We start from the raw sequence: 21,206 nt of genomic DNA on the forward strand, positions 1-21,206 counted from the left end.
CAAAACCCTTTTTTATATATACACAATTCAGCAAAGACCTTATAACTGAGATTTAATGATAATGGGCAAAACTAAATTGTTTTAGTTTATGAATGAAGCCACATTTCTTAACAGAGACTTGACATGCACTGTGTCACTTATCTAATTCAGTATGCCTGTTTGTGACCATGTGGCCATTGATGTAAATAAAGATATCCTGGGTCTGAGGTTAAGAGGAGAGGTAATCAAAAGAGTTTATATAAAAGCATTCAACCTTTTCAATTCCAGAATCCTCATTTTAGCCAAACCGCAGCCTGGGGCCCTCTTTAAATACTTTCCCACATATGTTGACCTCACCCATTCAGTTCTCCCCCACTTCTTGTCTAAAAATGTCAAAGAAAAGAAAAAAGCCTACAAGTTAAAGATCTATGGGGAATGGTACTAAATATACACCACCAGAATGTAGGGGGCACTAAACTTACTGAAGCCAATACTTATCTGTATATAAAACCAGTCTCTCAGTATGATATGCAGGAGATGCATATCACCTCTACACCAGTTTCTGCTTCTAGATTGGTCCTAGAGGCCTCGTTGTATTGCAGTATTTACGACTGAGCTGTAGACAAGGAAAGCCACAGTCCAACTCCTGTGTCTGTCATGACTTTACCTAGGCAAGCCAACATCTCACCTTAAGCTCCCCATCTGTGATATGAAGATGATATTGGGCCTACCTTACAGGTTTGTTGTTGTTACCAAGCTTTTACAATGGAGTAATAAAATAGAAAGCCTGTGATATGCACCTTACAGCAAGGAAATTCGTTAGTCCAATATACAACAAATAGTTTCCAAACATTCTCAAAATAGAATTCAGTTTGTTTCCTTACCAACAATTGTTTTAGAAATCGTTTAGGAACAGTAACTAATTATGCTTGAGAAATGGCCTCTTCCTAATGAACCAGGTTTTGAATGGTCTTTCCTTGCTTTCAGTACAGACTTTTAAGAGTGTAGTGCAGTGAAAGGGAACTATTGCCTCCTGATGTCGTTGGACTCTCTCTTCCATCATCTTTGACTATTGGCCATGCTTGCTGTGGCTGATGGGAGTTGGAGCCCATCAGCATCCAGGTGGAGGAGGGGGTGGCCCATAGCTTGCATCTCGAAGATGGTGCTAGAATAGATGGCACTAGTAGCTTGTTGGGCTTTTCCAACCTTGCTGATTGCTAGCACTGTCCATGCTTTGAAAACCCTCAGCGGTATAGCTAGCTGCTCGGGTGCCTGGTGCGGGGGCGTGTCCTGCAGCGGAGGGCGGGATGATCTGCCCATGGGGGCGGGGCAATCCGCCTATGGGGACAGGGCATGCCTCTCCGATGCTTCAAGCCTCTCTGACACCTCCCCCTCAGGCAACGTGGAACCTGCAGGCGCCTAAGCCACCATGTCACTCCTAAAAAGTTTTGTGAGCCCAGTTTGTTTGTTTTTTTTAAAAAAAATCATTTTGTCACACACACCCCAGTGATGACACCCAGGGTGAACCGCACCCCGCTTCCTCCACCACTGAAAACACTGAGAGAGTAAGGCTAAGCCATGATGCATGATATGGTAGAGTTGTCAGTAAAAGATCTTTTGGTCTTTTCAACCAGTTGTCAGTAAACTGACTACAGTGGTACCTCGGGTTAAGAACTTAATTAGTTCTGGAGGTCCGTTCTTAACCTGAAACTGTTCTTAACCTGAGATACCACTTTAGCGAATGGGGCCTCCCTCTGCTGCCGCACCGCCAACCTGAAGCAAAGTTCTTAACACGAGGTACTATTTCTGGGTTAGCAGAGTCTGTAACCTGAAGTGTCTGTAATCTGAAGTGTCTGTAACCTGAGGTACCACTGCACATTATCATATGTTTGCGTGCTGCAACACTTCCAGTCCAAAGTAGGCAAGAGACATATGGCTGCGTGTTTCATTCCCCAAAGGTGGTGTTTTGTTTTGTTTTTGTCTCTGATGGGAAGTGTGATTTTTTTCCAGTAGGAAAACCAATGGAAAGGGGAGAGCATTCAGCAGCCTTTCCTCTCTTGCCATACCTCCTCTCAAATCCACAGCCTCCTGGTGTTGCCTTTTGTTTTGGTTTTTAAAAGCCTGTCAAAAGCATAGAATTGTACGATGTATCTACTTTGGCCATCTGTCAAGATGGATTTTTATGAGGTTCTTGGGGAAAGGTGACTATTTGTCATTGTGAAATAAAATGCAATAAAAGCGAACAGGATGTAACTTCTACCCTTTTAAGAAAGGGATACTGTCTGTATTGCACTGGTCACCTTGTTTCCAAAGCAGGCACTGCTTTGCCAGACCCATTCCTAAGTCAAAGAAGTAACAGTGTCGCCCTGCTTCTCTCCTCCCAAGGCACTCTTCTTCCTCCATAATTTGAAATGCTCATGGGAGTGCTTGCCTTGTGAGCATTTCCTGTCTAAATGTGAATTGTTTTTCCACTTTAACTTCCAACGCAAAGTATATTGGAAGTATATTGGGTGTTTTGATACCTTTATGGTAGTTTGTGTAATGTGAATGGTGCCACGGACTCCCTAGGTGGGTTACGTGGACCCCCTGGGGTCCACAGACCCCCCCAAATGAGAACCACTGCCATAGACAATCATAGTCAGGGTGAATTTCAGTTTAGTCTCTCCCCTCACCTTCTGTTTCCTTGGTACAGACAGCCATGCTTACATCACTTCCTGTGGGCTGTAAGCAGCTCAGCCAAGACATCAGCAGAGTGAATTTGCAGATCTGTGTGTGTCACTTAATTTATGAAAACAGGGTAATGAAACATTTGATGATGCGCAGTTGAATATATGAACTGACGTCACTGAAGACCACTGCGCTGTTACGTCCTATATTGGTTGATCTGGGGTAGTATATTCACACATGCAGGTTATTACTTGATGCTGCAGTCATCAGATGAGGACCCCAAAGGTAGGATTCACCAGTTGAACATTTAGAGATGCTGCGGCCAGCCTGCCACAGAGCAAACGCTTGTGCTTGTGTGTGAGCACAAGCATTTGGAGCCTGTCTTATAGATGATTCACACAAGTGAGCCATTCCTGGGGTAGAAGTCATAAATCTGATAAGGCCACTGCTAATCCAACCTAGAGGTCTGTCTGGAATCTAAATATGGCAATTCGTCAGCCCCAGAGTGTGAGCTAACATTTATGGTGAGTTGTCCTGAGGCACATTTAATTGGACACGAGGAGAAAAAGTGAACATTATACAGAGAAATGCCACTTGTCCATCTAGCCCATGGGACTAATTAGACCTGCTAGCCTCCTGATTCGGCCTGTGGGGGCATTTTGATCAGGTCATGCCCACCTGCCCTGCACCTGAAGTCAGATGAAGATGTGGCTGAAGAGCCTGAAGAGGCTTTGCAGGCATCTGCAAAGTCCTGTACACAACAAAGCACTCTCCAGAGTCTAAGTCAGACCTCTTGTTTGAGTTGAATGGGGCAATTTTATGCAGCAGAGGTTGGTCCATTAGGGCAAATGGGGCACTTCCAACTGCCTACCTTCTCCCTCAAAACCATTCCAGAAGTTGACTGTCCATTTAGTCTCAGTGTTGCCCCTTATGGAACTCAGCGGGGAAGAGATTGGGGGCAAAGCTAGAATTACTGTATTTGGCTCTGCCTGTCATTGGCTCTCTGTCTCCACCTACTGTTGACCCCCCTGCCTTCCAACCCACCAGTCACAATGAGCACCAGCTATCACTAAATATTTGCAGGAGTAGGGGAACCATTCTCTGTTATGGGTCACAGTTGCAGCATTGGAATAGAAATCACAGTGTTCACACACTCATCTGCATAGGAATGAGTGTGCAGAGGAGACAGCTGGAACTTGACTGCAACGTGTTCAGCTGAAACAGTGTCCAGAGCCGACATACCTACAGCATGTATGTGTCATGCACTGTCTCCATATGTTCAGAAACCCTGGATGCATGTACACTCTGTTTGCAGCCTGAATTATATGAATAGATGTCAGGGTAAGAGCCAGTGGGCAGAGGGCCCCCCCCCACTGGTTTCTGTGCTAATGAATGTGGCACAGACACATTCATATACAGTGGTACCTCTGGTTGCGAACGGGATCCATTCTGGAGGCCGTTTGCATCATGAAAAGCCTGCAACCTGAAGTGCCGAATCTGCGCAGGTAGGCGACACAATTTGGTGCTTGTGCACATGTGCGAGTGGCGAAACCCGGAAATAACCCTTTCTGGTACTTCTGAGTCGCTGCGGAACACAACCTGAAAAAACATAACATGAAGCGAATGTAACATGAGGTATTACTGCATTTAATAACATTTACTTAGGAAGATGGAGAGGCATAAATTGGAGAATTTCTGACCTATGTGTTGCTGAGTGCATTTTGTTACATAGATGCTTAAAATCGGGCTCCTCTTCTACATCTCTGCATTTCCCCTTTGCTTACAAGTGCACATGTTTGCAGAAGTGCTTCTCCCTTTTTAACTCCGTAGATGGAATATTTTCTGGTTCACGATCTTGACTTTGGGCTAAGCTTGAAGTCTTAAGCCTTGGCTTGTATTTGGGGTCAGCACAGAGTCGCATCTCCCTAGCAGCAGCTCCCAGAGGCTCTGGGCACGAGGCTTTGCAGAATGCCTGGCAAAGTGCACGGGGTGAGGAGGGGGAGTAGAGAATGCCAATTAGAGTGCCCCCCCACATCCCGCTATCCTCAAGTAAGCCAGAAATTGATTGTGCCTGAGTTAGAGAGCAGAGCTAGCGACACACTGTGACGATGGCCCACTACCTTGCAGAATGGTCAGGGGTGCTTGAAATCCAGAGGTTTGAAAGGGCAGTGGAAATGGTAAAGCTCTTTTGGAGTAATTGAAGGCCACATTTTATCCTGTGGAGGGTGGTGTGTTAGGGCAAGTGGGGCACTGTTGCCCCACCAACCTCAGTCTGCACTCAAACAACTCTCACCTGCCTGCCTTCTTTCTTAACAACCATCTCCTCACATCATCTCTCCTTCTCTGAAGACGAACCTCTCTCTTCACCCTTAGATAGGAAAATTTGGTACTTCCTATGATCCTTAGGGTGCCCTCCCAGGGACTATAGGATTATAAAATCTACCACTGAAATGAAATTCTGCCAAATTTAGGATTCAAATACAGTGGTACCTCAGGTTACATACGCTTCAGGTTACAGACTCCGCTAACCCAGAAATAGTATCTCGGGTTAAGAACTTCACTTCAGGATGAGAACAGAAATCGTGCGGCGGCGCCGCAGCAGCAGCAGCAGCGGGAGGCCCCATTAGCTAAAGTGGTGCTTCAGGTTATGAACAGTTTCAGGTTAAGTACAGACCTCCGGAATGAATTTACTTAACCCGAGGTACCACTGTAGATGTTTGTCCATTTCATCACAGCTTCAGCGGATCGTAACACTCCTCCATTCCATCATTTCTTTTATCTTATCCAATCTCTGCAGCATCCAGATATTTCAGCAACCGTTTCCAAATTGCTAGAGGTTGAGATATCTTCCGGTATTCCCATATCAAGCCCACAATATATCAAGCGAGATACGTGGATATTGCTGCAAATCCATAGTTGGTGATTTCATCACACTGGATAAATTACCTTCAGTAACATTATATAATATCTATTGCCAAAGGCTGTAGCCAGAGGTGGGGAATCTGTAGACCACCAGATGGTGGAGGATTCCAATACCCATCAGCCCCAGCTAGCGTGGTCAATGTACAGGGATGGTGGGAGTTGTCTTCCAAAAGCATATGGAAGACCACAGGTTCCTCATCACTGTTCTAGATGCAGTCAATATCCAGATGTCTGTGAAATATTTTGGGGGCATGGTGGCATACATTCCCAACTTTTAAATTTGTTCATGGAAAATAACCAGTTAAGATGAGCTGTTCCAGAGAAGTAATTCTCAAACTGGGGCTGGGAAACAACAACAAATGCCTAGTGTTGGGACAAGAGTTTTCTTTTCCCATAAACTTAGGATGCTTTTAGCCATATTAAACTGAAAATGCTGGGGATATATATTTATCATACATGACAAAACACGCTCTCCTCTTTTGCATTTTGGAGACCAGGAAGTGAATTTTGATAAAGGGATAAGTTTTCACAGACTCCACTTGGCTCATTGCTCTTTCTGCACATTCATTCCCCACCGTCCCAGTGACAGGCATTTTTCTGGCAAACCGTTAAAAGTGCAACGACCACTCTTGGAGCATACAGATGGTGTACAGTTTAATCTTGATTATCCAAGAGTGGACCTTTAAACTTTGCTGAGAACCTCGCCTCCCTTCCTCTGAAATCTCATGCCCCGGCTCCCGGGACCAATTTGCTCGCTTTCAAATCTTCCTCCACCGCTGTGCTATTGTGAAAAATAGCTGGCGATAACTTTGGGGAAAGGGGGCCAGGAGAACTGCTGACTTGAAATCCAAGGTGAGGGTCCATCATTTATACTAATGAGCTCACTGGTGGGGAATTTGTGAGATGCTCTGCTCTGTTTCTTTTTTAAGAAAAGGAGTAAATCACCTTTAAATAACCACAGGCCTTTAAAGCATGATATATACATGCGTACATACGAGTGGAACCTGGAATGAAACAATCAGCATGACATGTATCTGTTCAGGGAGGCAGGGAGACTCCATTCCGTTCTCCCTGCTGCTGCCATCCCAGCTCCCTGGTGTTTTCCCTCCCTCTTTCAACAGTCAGCCAGTATTCTTTGTGGGCTGAGCATCTCCAGGCCTTATTAGGCTGCTTATTGCAAGGGGGGAGGTTGCCCTTTTTTTTTTTCTATAATTTTTGTACTTCTCCAAACCCTTGGGATTCCCCCAAGCCTGGTGATACATCTGTCTTTTGTGTGGCTGATGCCATTTTGGCCACAAAAGGACCCACACTTGGAGAACACTGTTTTGTGAGGGTTTGAGATCTGCTAGCATTTCTCCCAAACCGGATCAGGGGCCTGTGTCATTCCAGATGTTGTTTCCTACAACTAGGAATGGGAGAGGAATTCAACTCGGGTCTCTTTGGGAGCCGAATATGTCAAATTCACACTTTCTGAAACAATATGGAAATTGAAGCACAGCTTTCTTGTGAAATTTGCACTTATCCGACTTCTGCTTTGCAGTGTGTCAACCAGACAAGGTTTGCAAAAGGTACATCTATTAGGGTAAGAGTGTGCATAGAAATGAATACTATATTTTTAGAAATAACACAAAAATGCATTATATGTGGGGAATGTGCTTGCAGAAATGTGCACAGTAGTCAAAATCGAATATAAAAATATGTTTATTGGGATAAACGCTAAAATGCTAAGGAGTTTTCATGAGGGACTTTTGCAAAATGTGTGGTGGGGGTGGGAATGAGAAACAGAGAGAGCCCAAATGGACAGGTGCTTCCATCCCTAACTACAAATCCCATTATTTTGACCACTGGTCGTTGTGGCATGAGGCTGATGGGAACTGGAATCATAAAGCAATGGTGTGGCCAAAGGTACCCTGCCCTGGAACTAGATAGATAGTCCAAAGTCTTCCTGAAACAACTTGGGAATCATAAAATGGTGGAGATTCTCATATCCCTACAATGAACACTTCTTTGGAGAAGCTGTGCTCCCAGGTTTGATTTGGTTCTATTTTCTCTTACTGGCATTTGAGCAATTCTTAAAATCACCACCACCACCACCATCTTTTATCCTGATACCAAAGGTCTGGCATCACAGTTCAGCTCTCTAATGTCAACAGGACAACACAGTTTTGTGGGTTCTCCTTGGCACAGTGCTAATGTAATGCAGATTCTTATCATAAAAGGCCCCCAAACATTTTATCAACATTCATTTAAAATGATCACACATAGAGGAAATAAAGCATGGTATTTAATGTCACATGGCATTATGAGAACATCATCTCAAAATGGCTGTCATTTCACTTCAACCGGCCAAAGCGTCTGCTGAATTTATCCAGAGATCTCCACTCAACTGCATATCGCTGTCATGTCTATCGGGATAAAAATTTTAAAGGGCTGCAATCCAAGACTCACTTATATGAGGGTAAGTCCTGTTGAACTTAGTGGGGCTTACCTCTGAGTAAACGCACCTAGGCATGCACTGCAAAAAGCTTTGAAATGCAGAGTTTCATGATCAAGGATGGGGTAGCCAATGTGATGCCTTGCATATGTTATTGGCCATGCTGGTCAGGGCTGATGGGAGCTGGAACTTGACTATGCCCAGACATCGTATTGGCTATCCCTGTTTGGAGCTAGATCATTGCATTACAGCATTACATTCTGTGCCCCACATTCTCTTCAATGTTCTTTCTGTGATACTGCAAATTGCTCTATCAAAAGCCAAGAGGCAGGAATCGGGTTCCAAGCAACAGGGGAGTTCTGCATGCCTAATGGATTTTCTTGGCCTTATCAATAATACACCACTCTGTGGCATCCTCTGGACCTCACCTATTTGAGTTTCCCATTGTTTCCCCCCCCCCTCCGGCCACCTAGGGATTTTGAGTGATGGATAAGTCCCTGAAAAATGACACCGTATTTAATTATACACACATTTCCATAATTAAATGAAAGAGCTTTTGTTTTCAGACAGATGCACACACAATATCCTCCTCTCCTCTCCTCTCTCCACCTCCATGAAGTTCAGAGCTGTGCAGCCCAGACTTTCTCATTCATGCAAGGGAATAAGCATTTTGCTCATTGTTCAGCAAATCATTAGGAACTGTGTGTTTGGTTGTGTATGCCTGTAGCTGTAATTATGCTCAGCTTTTAGTGAATGTAGGAGTCAGCCAAGCATTGTTGGACAGAGCCATTTGTGGTGACATTGAGCCCTACTGGTACAATACATGTGCAAGCAAACAAAAGGAGATATTTTGATGGTTGTGTCTAAATTAGCCTTGAGGTCTGTAAGGAAATGCTCATCAACTCTGCAGCATTTAATTACCAGATCACTGAGCATGTAAATTAGAGAAGTCCCTTACGCTTGCCCTCCACATCCTGTGCACGTATGCTCCCTTGCAGTATATCTGGGGTTTTTTGGGGGGTGTGCATAGGGTTGACTCCAGAATTTGAGGGGAGGGTCAGAAAATGCACTTTCAGTTGGCCCCATTAAACTGAAAGAGATGAGGCATGTAAACTGAGATGCCTTTCCCACGTAACCTGTAGCTTCCTTGACTATCATTTGCAAACTGAGAATGGTGGTTGCTTGGCCACTTTGACAACCTCAATGAATGCCCAACCTCACCACCTCACCACCTTTCAGAACTGACCCTGTTTTGTTTTTTTTACTCAGGAAGCTGCAAACCTGCATGTTGGGACCAGTGCTCCCATGTTTGGTGCTCTAGACTCTGAGGAGGTCAGTTGCTCTGAGCATTGACCCTGGACGACTCCACACACCCAGAACCTGCCTTCCCCAACATCATTTAGAGAGCCCACTTTGCCACTGCTTCACATTGCCACCATCATAGTTTAAGGATTCATACCCAGAAACTACAGTCAGAGTTCTTCGACTCCCATCAGAATCAGCAGTTGCTAAAGCAGGCAAGGCCCCTTGAACTGCAGGAGCCTTTTCCTACTGGAGGTGGGCCTAACCACTTAGAGATTAAACTGCAGCCCTATTTATGTCTTACTTGAGAGTTTTTTGTGTGGCTGAATGCCCCCGCCATTTGATTTAAGTATACTACACTGTGTGTTTTGCAGACTGTTACACCGAGATTGGCAGTTCATGGTCATAGAATCAGAATTGTAGAGTTCAAAGGAACCCTGAGAGCCATCTAGTCCAACCCCCTGCAATGCAGGAATCTCAGCTAAAGCATCCATGACAGATGGCCATCCAGCCTCTGCTTAAAAACCTTCAAGGAAAGAGAGTCCACCACCTCTCGAGGGAGTCCATTCCACTGTCGAGCAGCTCTCACCGTCAGAAAATTCTTTCTGGTGTTTAGTCAGAATCACCTTTCTTTTAAATGGAATCCAATGGTTTGGGTCCTACCCTCCAGAGCAGCAAAAAACAAGCTAGACCCATCTTCCATGTGACAGCCTTTTAGGTACTGATTTTTGAGTGCATAGCCTCAGTATGGATTGGAAATCAGATCTTAATTATATCAGGAGAAGTGTTTTCCTCCCATCTGGACCTCTGTGGCCTAAATTCTAACCACACATGAACTAAGGCATTTCTTGTTTAATGTACCATCAAGGTAAGGGAATGAGATCTTGCATTGATTAGATGTGTTTACTGCTGAAAGAATAAATGCCATTTGAGGAATTGTATCCGGTTCTCCTTCATCTTGTAGGTTATGATTACACCTCCAAAGCACTCCAAAGCACTATGGAGAAGTGAATAAATAATAGTTACACAGCAAAGCATGCACAGACCACTTCACAAGAAACTCCATTATTTGCATGCTTTAGACAAGAGAGGGCCACTTGATTTCCCAAACAAGTGTTTGAGCTACTTGATTAACATTGATGGTCCCTAGAAGCAAAGTCTTCTTATGTTATTATAGCATGGGTGGCTAACCTGTGCCCCTCCAATGTTGGTTGGACTCCCATCAGCACCCAGCCAGAATGGCCAATAATCAGGGATTATTGGCAAGAAAGAAGCAGACTCCTAACTTACATGCCAGTCACCCACTACCAAATGGTGTAGACCTGTGGCCCTCCAGATGTTGCTGAACTATAGAACCCATCATTCCTGACCACTGGCCATGCTATCTGGGCCCAATGGGTGTTGTAGCTCAGCAACATCTGGAGGGACACTGGTTCCCCATCCCTGGTGCAGACAGTATAGAGCTGGATGGACCAATGGTCTGATTCAGTACACCAGCCTCTTATGCTCCTATGCCTGCTTGGTGTTCTGTTGGCGGGCAACAAAGGGGAACAGCGACAGCAGCCTGTGCAAAGCTAAACAGGGTCTGTTATGGTTTCAGATTGGATGGGAGACCTTGTGTTGAGATTCCTGCATTGCAGGGCGTTGGACTAGATGACCCTCGGGGGTCTCTTCCAAATCTACAATTATATGATTCTTTCATTCTATCTTTGGGGCCACTGCAGGTCTTCGTTGATTTTAAACTGGGTTTGATGAAAAGGAGCTCTTCAAATATAGGACTGTCCTCTGACTGTCCTTCAACAGAGAACTGTAATGTAGGACACTTGATCACCCCACGTGAACTTTTCTGATGGAGAGCCCAGATCCTTCCCCTCCACCCTGAAGTACCAATTAGCACTGCAGCAGTCTTGATGGGAGGTGAATCAAGTTTTCTGCCCTGAATCCACTTGTCTTATTTGTTGGCCAGTTATACTCACTTTGAGGACACAAACTTGCTGATTGCACCTGCAATTTTAGTTTCTGCTGAGCTGATGTAAAGCTGGGAAGCATGGGACGTGCACATTATTGAAAGCTTCTTGGGGAGTTTCGATACCTCCTTGTGTAAGTTTTATTGCAAAACCCTGCAGCAGAATCTGCAGCCTACTGAAAAGAGAGGGAAGCTCGTGATTTGCAAGATACGAACAGCCATCACTTAACCTGCTTAAAACTTTCCTCCACTGAGAACAGAGACTGGAGTATGAAATGCATACTGCCCTTCCACTGGCTATGTCTGCTTGGAAGCAGAAATGGAGAGACTTTCCTGATCTTTGGGAGAACTTTTCTTCTTCTAAGAGGCTTCCTCCATTCTCTTCTTGAAAGGCACACTGGGGCCGTTTGTAGATATTTTTGAATCAGTCACACATGCCTGATTGTTCAGAGCACTAGGTGGACACTCACACTTAAGAACACAAAAAGAGCCTGCTGGATCAGGCCAATGGCCTATCTAGTCCAGCATCCTCTTCTCACAGTGGCAGATACTCTCCCTGTTCTACTAAATCTTGCTCTTCTTGCCTCCACAGCTTCTTCCATGCATTATCCAAAATGCCCTGGCACCACATTATCCACATTCTCCTGGCACCATATTTTTTATCTTATTTAACTGCTGACTTGGTTCCAATAATTTCATGCTTTTGCTGCTGTTTGATACCGTATTTTTTTGTTTCACACAAATGTTGTTAGCTGTCTTGAAGGCATTTGTGGTGAAAGGCAGGACAGAAACTTTAGAAATAAAATAGCGAATCAAATAGTCTGAAGGAAGCCATACTTGTTTGACCCTTTTTCATGGAGAATAAGGCTGTCCATTGCTTCTGGCCATGATGGCTGTGTTCAGTCTCTGCTGTTGAAGGCAAGGGTCCTTTGACTACCAGTTGCTGGGAACTGAATTTATGACTTTTGTGTCTGTAGCAGGTAAGACCAACATGGAGTGTCCTAAACTCCACTGTGGAAGAAATGCAAGAAGACCTGAAAACCAGTTGCAGGTCAAATGCTGCTAATCTGTTGCAGTGACTTGACATCTCTTGATGTAATGGTATTGTTTTATGCAATGAGCAGTAACAGCTCCAAAGAATAATCAGTCTGTCTATTGATTTGGCTTGTTTAGTGTTACTGTGCCTAATCAATAAACCCCCAAAGTATCTCGTCATAATGGCTGCTTTGCATTCGCCTCTCCAGTAGCTTTCCAGCTGCCCAGAAAGTGGGATCAATACACTGAAAATGCTCTTCCACACTCGTTCTTATGAAATGTTTGTATTTCTCCATGTGAGTTTTATGCTGGTAAATGGCTTTTCCAATATATCAAGGGCTTTTTCTTTTTCTTTTAAAGGGTTCCATATTGCAATGCATACACCACACAATCACCAGGCCATGTGGGGGATGCTTTCAAGGTCACTGGTGAATTGACTAAAGGAGATTCATAAACCTTTCAAGTTATACTGCGCAGATATAGAACAAAAGCCAGCTAAGTGGTTCCAAATGGTCCGCATGCAGAGATGTTTGCAGGGTCATTAGGGTTGGTTTCCACCCCCTCCTGAGATTTTTTTTTTAAAACATCAAATGGTAAGTAGTACACCTTGATATCCTGGTTACTTTTGGAAAGGTCTGGGGAACTCATCTGAAATCCTGAAAATCCTGTGCCAGATAACAAAGAGACCAGGTGTAGCTAACCTGGTGTCCTCCAGATTTTTTGAGCTACAACTCCCATCATCACTACTAATTGGTCATGCAGGCTGGGGCTGATGGGAGTTGTAGTCTGCAACTGTAAAGTGAGTGTTTCCCCCCATTGTCAGATGAGTGCTTGACAAAAATTTACTTGGAGACCCCAAAATAAAATTTACCAGTGACATTTTGTAGCCCCCTACAAGTAGAGAGAGGTGTGTGAGTGTGCGTAGTAACTAGTCTACTGAACAAGGGCAAAATGTATATTAATTGCTCAGACCACTTTTGCCTCTGGCCCCACCAACTGCTGGCATTTGGTCCCAGAAGACTATTTAGAAGGGAACACAACTTTTGAGCTGGGAAATGTTTCCCACCCCTGCTCTCAAGAGTTCATGCTTGATTTGTGACTATCACCCTTTCTATACTTCCATGGTGCAGAGCTGGGAAGCTGGAAGACAGTGGATTCCAGAAAAAAAATCTGCAATCCTAACCACACAACCTGGAAGTGAGCCCCATTCAATTTAATAGGACTTACTTCCGAGCAAACGTACTTCCGAGCAAACAAACAAAGATTGCAACGTTTGGCACCTTCTGGAATGGATGGCCTTACCTCTTTCCTTCACCCATTATTCAGAAGAGAGAGAGAGAGAGAGAATTTGATCTTAGAAGGTAGTTTGTTTCGATTCTTGTTCATTGTTAGCCATGCTCACTATGGGGAATCCAAAATCAAAAGGATGCTCTGCATCAGAAAGGGCTGAAGAAATTATTTGTACTTGCTTCCACAAGCTCAGGAAAATAAAGAGATGCTAAAAAAAGAAATGTGCTTCAGGGTCTTGTGCTGGCCTTTCAGAGATTAAAAAGATGCATAAATTGATCTCAGCATGCTACACGGGTCGTGGATTGCTCTTTCGAATCTTTGAAGAGCTGGTGTTAGTTTGCCCACCTTTGCAAAGTAATAGGCCTTGGTTAGAGAAACTGCTCCTATCTTTCTCTCTCTTGCAGGGGATGGCTCTCCAGTTGTCATGGGAACTCCGACTCACACCATCCCTAGCCAGCATGGCCAATGGTTAGGGATTATGAGAGTTGAGGTCGAACAACATCTGGAAGGCCACAGGTTCCCCATCCCTGCTGTACTGGAAGCAAAGGACGTAGGGCTGACTCACACACATGTTTCATCACCCAGTGCCTGCAACATCAGTGGTGGATTTCATGGTTGAAAGAACCTTGGTAGTCATGCCTGTTGCTCCATTAGATCCCTCAGGATCTCTCCTCTTTCTCTAAGGCACTTTTGGCCAACTGGTCTCCTGCAGGTTGGAATCAGCCCCTGAAACAGTTTTGTACAACCCATTGACAAATCTACCAAATTTTAGATGAGATGTAGGAAAAGGTTTGTAAGAAGCTTCATCCCTAAAGAAAATTGCATTCAGGTGGCGCAAGAAACTACCCAACCATCCCTGATATTGTCATTATATTAACAGACTGCGGATCAGGAGGTGAGGCATTTCAGCAGTGAACGATTGCTAAAAGCACTAAGGATGCCATGAGTGGGATTTGCTGAGCCAAAACATATATGGTGTAAATAAAAAATTGCCCCCGAGCAAATTGGTTGAGTTTACTTTCATTGTGCACCTGGGATCAAGCCTTGGTTATTTGAACAACTTCTTTGTTCTGCAGATCAGCTTGCACAATGTACCTTGTTAACTCCTGTTCCCCCTGCCTGTAGGACACCAACGATGAATTCCATAAAAAGAAAAAGACATACTGGGTCTTCCCATTGGATGGGCATTGTACCCTAGGGCTGGAAAGCTTCTCTTAATTCCAGAAAGGGCAGGACTGGTTGTGGTTGCTTAATGGACAGCAAGTGTCACTGCTGCCTGTATATAAGGGCTAAATGCTGGTAAGAACAAAGTTATATTAATCCCATCATTCTTCTAAAGAGTTTGGGCAGTGCACAAGGGCTCACATTGTCTTCACAACAACCCAGTGAGGTAAGGTAGGTGGAGTAAGCTTTGCATTTGAGCAGGGATTTGAACCTAGTCTACCCAGTACAAGTCCAGCACTTACACTAAGAAGAGCCTGTTGGATCAAGCCAATGGCCCATCCAGTCCAGCATCCTATTCTCACAGTGGCCACCCAGGTGCCAAGTCCTCAAGCGGGACCTTAGCACAACAGCACTCTCTCCTGTGGTTTCCAGAATCTAATGTTCAGAAGCTTTACTGCCTCTGATCATGGACTGCTAGTAGCAATGCATAGCCTTTACCGCCATGGATTTGTGCAACCTCTTAAAGCCACCCAGCTTAGTGGCCACTGCTGCCTCCTGTGGGAGGGAGTTCCATAGTTTAACTATGTATTGAAGTACTTTCTTTTTTCTGTCCTGAATAGTCCAACAATGGATTCTTCCAGTGAACTTCGAACTACACTACAATGGTTATCAAAACTTTGAGCAGTGGGTGGAAGAGCAACTGAATATGTGTTTTTAATAAGTCACGGTGCATTTCAAGCAAATACGTTCTTGATCAGGGGACATAGGATACAGGTGAAGCTGCTGTACCCTCCTCATAAGTTTTCATTGTCCTCTCCTGTATCTTCTCCAGATCTACAGGGTGTCCAGTCCTGGTGAGGCTGACCCATGAACCATTGATGGCTTGGGAGAAAAGAGGTTTTGGCAAGATAGAAGCAGACATGAAATGAGGAGGGACTGCATGTCCAGTCAAAGAGCAGGTGCCCTTGAACCAGATAACACAGGCAGTCCATGATAGGTCCTTCAGGACCATGGACAGATCCTAGCCAGCAAACAACCTGTCTCATTAGATTATTAACTTCACCTGAACCATTCATAGCAGGGATTGAGAACCCCTGTTCCTCTAGACCTGCCTTCACCAACCTGGTGCCTTCCAGATGTTTCGGACAACAACTTGGAGCTCAAAGTTTCTGATGGGCACCAGGTAGGCAAAGCTCACTCTAGAAATTGTTGAATTGCAACTCCCATCATCATGATCATCGGGCTGATGGGAATTGGTATCCTGCAACATCTAGAGAACCGTGGGTTCCCAACCCATTCATTACAACCTTCCTGGGCTATAAGGGCCAGACTATCCCTCCGTCCTGAGCAGTAGCCCTCTGGTCTGGAGCCAAGCAGCCCATCACCCCCCTGTTCATTCCTTCTAGGTGTATTGGTGAGTGGGCGCCAGGAAGAAACAAAGTCTTCCCTAGGTGGTGATGGTGGTATATTCAGGCACAGTGAATCTGTATTTCTTGTTGTCATCAGCATCCTCCTATTTTCCTTTCAAGAGATTCAGAGTTGCTAACAATAAAATACATGCAATAGTAAACTGGATAAGCCAACAACCCATTTAATAACAACTCAGCCTTATAAAAAGGGAAACGGCTCCATTCTACCCAAAGCAAATGGCAGGCAAACATCATTTCCCATCCCCCTCGCCCAGAGACCTCCCTTAAGAAACATGTTTTGGCCAACTGACGAAAGTAACATGAAGCCTGGCGGGCTTCTCTGAAAAGAGCATCCCACCATGTCCCCTTAAATGCAACCCAGCCTCTAGCCACCACCATTCCTCTCTTTAGGAGAAAGCCTGCTGCAGGCATGAATTAAGAGTCCTGCCAAGGAGCTGTATATAACCCTGTTTTATAAACGTTTCCAACGTCTGTTGGGGATCCTGAATGGGCTGTCAAATTTCAACAGACATCCCATCAGCGGCTCTTCATTTGATGTACAGTAATTAATTTAGAAAGAAAGGATCTGATCTTGCATGTGTGAATTACTCTTCAAGTATGTTCAATTATACTGACTACACCACTCCCTGCAATCCCCTAGAGCCCCTTTCCAGAGTGTGTATGTAGCATGAGGGGTAATCGTATCCCAGTCTCTGGCTGTGCTTTGGCCATCTGATGGTCTCGCGCTCAGGAGCAAGCAGATAATCCCCCTTCCAGACAATGCCCATCAGGGAGGCTGCCTTTCACTCAGCCCTGCTGCAGACCCAACAAAACAGCCTGCGGGCACGTCGCAGGCCTGACCCACCGCTCCTCTCTCAACTTATTTGGATTGACGTCTCCTTTTGTCGAGGACCTGCTCCTCGCTGTTTGGCAGGCTCGGCCCTGCGCACAGCCTCTCTGCGTTGCCGTCATGAGATAAAAGTGGGCATTTTCCCATGTCATTTGCTGTTTCGGTGCGAAGCTGTGAGCTGGGCTCTGTGAGAAGCTGCCCTTGCTGTGGCTCTTGCATCTGCGCAGGGGTCCTTCTTTGTTAATCAGGTGCAAAAGAAAGGAGGCAGACAAAAATAAGAATTGAGTGAGATTTTTTTTTTTAACAACCCTCCCCATCATGAATTTTTCAGAAGCATGCCAACGTCTTGGAACAGTGCAGGGGCTCTTTGGATGTAGATTTCCAAGAGACCTTGCAGAAAACAAAATAATAGGGAGGAGAGTTTCCTGTTAATTTTAATTCTTCATCTTCACATTTGGCTATTTGTAAGGATGCTTTTCAGTGGAAGCCTGTTTCTTGAGCACCTACCTGAATCCCATCCATTCTGCTGACTCCACTTGACCTTCAACTTTGTCCTTTGTGCTACGAGGTTTATAGCTAAACACTATTATGTTTTATTGCAAAATGGAGGATGAGGTGAATGTGTCCCCCCCCCCCTTACACACTCTATCCCAGCATTAGCATCATCCCAAGTGTAGCATTTGTGTTCCTGCAGTTCTTTGGTATAAATAAATACTCAAGCAAGAAGACCAATCTGTGCTCCACTAGGAATAATAAAGAAAAATAATATGCCATTGATTTTGCTTGGGGTGTCTAAATGTGTTTTTATGATTGTATATGTTTATTGCTTTTCCACACTAACGTCATGAATTCCAGGCAATTAAAAAGGACATGAATTCCAAAGCGTTTAACCAGGGGAAATCTGCCTTCCAAATGCAATGTATTAAAAGTTGCAATAATTTTGGCTGGGGTAGAGAGAGCTGCTGCAGAAGTTAACAATCTTCAGCTCCCTTAAAAAAGAAATAAAAAAGAAGTGTCTGGTGCTATGAGAATGAACTTTAAAAATGAGCTGATCAAGGTATAGGTTTTTTGCAAGTTGGGAGCAGGAGCAGATCACCTATTCTAAAAAAATATATATTCTAGGCACTCAGGAATGCTCTAAATTCTGCAACTGTCTATTCACCCTCTTGGCCAAAATGAGGCACCTGAAAATATACTGCATCACTGGGCAATTCCATCTAGTTCCAAAACTGGGGCGCTAACACCACTTTATAGTCCCTGCCAGTTTGAATATATATATATATCCTACCCTTCACCCTAAGGTCCCAGGGTAGGTTACAGCATTAAAACACAATTTAAAACAATAAAAATGAGCTGGGTCCTAAAAATGCAGCCAGGTGGAAGATGACTGGACATCATGAAAGGGAATTTCCCATGCCACCTTTGTTTTGGGAGAGCAAGGGGGCTTGGGTACTCATAGATCCATGAGCTTCCTGACACCCACTCAATACATTCCTATTTCTGGCTGCACCATTGGTGGAACAGTGAACAACAGCAGCAGAACCAGGAAAGGCTCTAGTGATGGATTTCTCTACCCATGGACAATGCAATGTCTTGTGGTTGCTCTGCTGCCTTCCTATCAAGCATAGGATTGCTCCTCGAAATGACTAATCATGGTTGTATTTAAATACCTCAAAATCTCCACATGTTACAAGGGTAAGCGTCTGTACAGGGATAAATAAATAATAAAACCGCAGTGTCCTGTGCTGGTTGCAATTCATTATGTGTAGAAGACCTGTAAGTGTTTAAGGAAAGGTAAGCATTTCTACAACTCCTCCCTTCTGTGTAATTCATTTTACCTTGATTTATTTTGAAAGAAGATCGTAGTTGCAGAACTAGCAGGATTTAATAACACCACCAACTAGTGCTCAAAAGAACAGACAGTACAGGAGAAGATATTGTTTTGGCTCTCATTCCTTATATTAGTGCTGGAAAATATGTAAAAACATGCCCCCACTTTGTTCAAGATGGAGCAGTGTTGCAGTATGGACCAAGTCCCCTGCATGAGTTTCCAGTTGTGCAAGTCCCCAGTGTCCCGAAAGATGGGATTTGGTGATGTCAGGAGGTGGGATATTAAGAATATACACAAGAAGAGCCCTGCTGGATCAAACCAAAGGCCCATCTAGTCCAACATCCTATTATCACCAGTTGCTAACTAGATGCCTCCAGAAAGCCCACAAGGAGGTCTGGTTATGTCACAGAGTGGACAACTCTTCAGAGTCAAAACTCTTTCCAGAGTAGCCTAAATCAGCCTGATTCAGTTTCAGATCCTGAATTTGTTCAGATCAGATGCATAGCTCTGGTTCATTCCTTCCCCCAATAAATGAAACCAAACTGACTAAGGAAACTCTTAGAGTTCAAGAGGGGAGGAGTATAGAGTATAGAGGTGGTGTGTCCCCAAAAATCAGGAGGCATGGGCAGAACTAAGCTATCTGTGATGTGATTGGTCAGTTAGTTAAGTAGTTTTATTTATTTACTTGATTTAGGAAGGCAGCTGCCCCCACCTTGGCTATGGGGAGAGAAGAAGCATTGTATTCCTAAAAGTCTATTTGCAGGAAGAAGCCCACCCCTACCTATGACCCTTCAGGTAACGGGGTCATTGCCAGAGGGGCAAATTTTTCATTTCCCCAAGGTCTCTATGGCATCTCCATCACCCAGGTTCCTCCTATATTCACCCCCACACAGTAACATCTGCCTTTGCAGGAGAACCCTGCAGGAGTATTTTCTTCCACCATGTCATTGGAACTGGAGGTGCTCAAAATATGATGGAATCCATTGGGAGGAGATCCGTTGAGCTTGCACCCACGCACCCCACACATCTTCTAGTCTTAAAAAGCCCAGGTGGATCCTTGAAGCCATCCATTGTATGGGCATTAGCTTAGAAAAGTTGAGGACAATGTACACCACCTAATTAAATCCATCCTTCTCAATGGGGTGAAGCAAAATGGCTGAGATGGCATTGAAAGTACACTGCAGTGGACTGAAGTCTGCATGGCGATTCTACCACAAACAATATCCAACTGTGCTGGTGCACTTTTGAAATCGAGTTTGATGTACATCTTTCAGGGTAGAAGCCATTCAGCTGGCGTCTCGAAGACGTCTTCATTATTTACCTTCACTTTTATCATGTAAGTGGCAAATATCCCATCGTATTTTTAGATCTTAGCAACTATCAGCAGTGACAAAAGAATGTGGAGATTTTGAAGCATTGTTTAGAGGGGGGAAAGAGAAGATGCTCCAGTCTCATCTCTGCTTTGAAATTTCTTGAAGAAAGGGGGGGGATTTTAAACCAAAAAGTAGGTATAATTCGCTTGGAAATTCAATTTTTGTTATATCAGATGGGAGCTTCACAAGGAGATTGTACTGACTGGAGCTTTTGGGGACTGGTGGGTTGGGAGGCAAGAAGCCCAAAAACAAGATCAGTGATTCTCAAACTTTTTCTGGCCACTGCCCTCTTGGTTCTATAAACTCATCCCCAATGGCCCTTACCCTATAAAAACATAATTCAGAATAGCAGTTTTCACAACATCACTAAGGAAGAAAATAACATGATACCATTCGAAACAGTAACGAAGGAAAACTATTTGGTTTAATTAAGTCAACAATATAGATGAACTTGATCCAGTGATGCCAGCATTTCAAAGTCTGGTGGTCATTTACACACACACCCGGCACCCCACTAGATAATCCCGCTACCCCCAAGGGGTGCTACTGCCCACTTTGGGTACCCCTGCACTAGGTGGAGCCAGAGCCAATGGCAGACAGAGTCAACTAATTCTGGGCCCTATCTTTCTCCCTGCTGAGTTCTACAAGGGCAGTCCTGAGACAAAATGGAGGGAGCTGTCAGGCCACCTCTGGACTGCTTGTAAATAAGAACACTGGAAGGTTGAGACTGACTGAGGGTAGATTGAGGTTGATGGGGCAACACCCCATTTGTGCTAATGGGCCAGCCTTTGCTGCACAAAGACAGGTATATTAAGTAGAGCTGCAGCAGTGAAATGAAGAAGAAGAGGAGGAGGAGGAGGAGGAGGAGGAGTTTGGATTTGATATCCCGATTTATCACTACCCGAAGGAGTCTCAAAGTGGCTAACATTCTCCTTTCCCTTCGTCCCCCACAACAAACACTCTGTGAGGTGAGTGGGGCTGAGA

The sequence above is a fragment of the Podarcis filfolensis genome (assembly GCF_964270895.1).
Source record: "Podarcis filfolensis genome assembly, chromosome: 8".
NCBI lineage: Eukaryota > Metazoa > Chordata > Lepidosauria > Squamata > Lacertidae > Podarcis > Podarcis filfolensis.